Source organism: Papilio polytes, unplaced genomic scaffold (assembly GCF_000836215.1).
Source record: "Papilio polytes unplaced genomic scaffold, Ppol_1.0 DF823980.1, whole genome shotgun sequence".
Lineage (NCBI taxonomy): Eukaryota > Metazoa > Arthropoda > Insecta > Lepidoptera > Papilionidae > Papilio > Papilio polytes.
Genome location: NW_013525224.1, coordinates 25,450 through 26,428, shown reverse-complemented (window position 1 = coordinate 26,428; position 979 = coordinate 25,450).

The window sequence follows — 979 nt, the reverse complement described above, 5'->3', positions numbered from 1 at the left end:
GGGCGCGGCCGCTACTGGTTTGGGTTATACGTTGTGATGCAAGTTGCATCATTCAACATGTCTCATGTTGCCGCGCGGTTTTTTTTTATTGAAATAATTTATTTCGTCAGGAAAATCACTTTATGTATAAAATGAACGTTTTACTCATTAACACAACTCAAATTAAATTATTCATAATCATACTGACTGGACTCGATTTCAAATGCTTAAGGTAAAATTCGACAAACGGTTGTACAACCTTAACCTTTGTTTAAAAATCATCCCACGGTTACGAGCGTGGGAGATAAAGTTAAAACACCTTGAAAATTCTTGTGTTAATTTATTCGCGACTTAAAGTAACAGGGATTCACTGCCTTCCAATTTTCCCTTAACACTTCACGACACACAAAATACAGTCACTAATGACACTGCGCACTTTACTGACATTTTAACTTCACTATATCAAAGTGCAAGACTTACTCCGCGGTCACTTCATCTTCTTTGCAATTCGCTCAGGTCCTCTTCTTCACAGTTCACTTTCCACCGTAAAACTCCCTGAGTCACATCTGACTCCCCTTATGTACCCCGCATTTCGATCTTCTTTTCGTTATTCAGTTGTCATTTTATTCCAAAACTTTCTCGATAGTTCGAAATACTAAAATTTCATAATGGAATTTTCTCGATGCCGTTTCGAATATTCCAGACATCTTTTCGCGAGCGTCATCTTCGCTACTCGCGGCAATGGAACATTCTGAAAATAGCTCGATTATTCTTCGGATATGAATTTCGCTACTCATCAATAGATGACGTCGCGACACTACTATTACTGGTAGTTTTGTAGACTTTGATAGAAATTCTTACTGAAATGTTGTGAATAAGTATGGAGTAGCGCAACAGTAAATAAACGGAGCATTTGTCTAAATGTGTAGGTTGCGAAAGATAAGCAATATAGACATTGTCTTCCTATTTTATCTTCGAGTTTTTATTTTCTAGCGTTAGA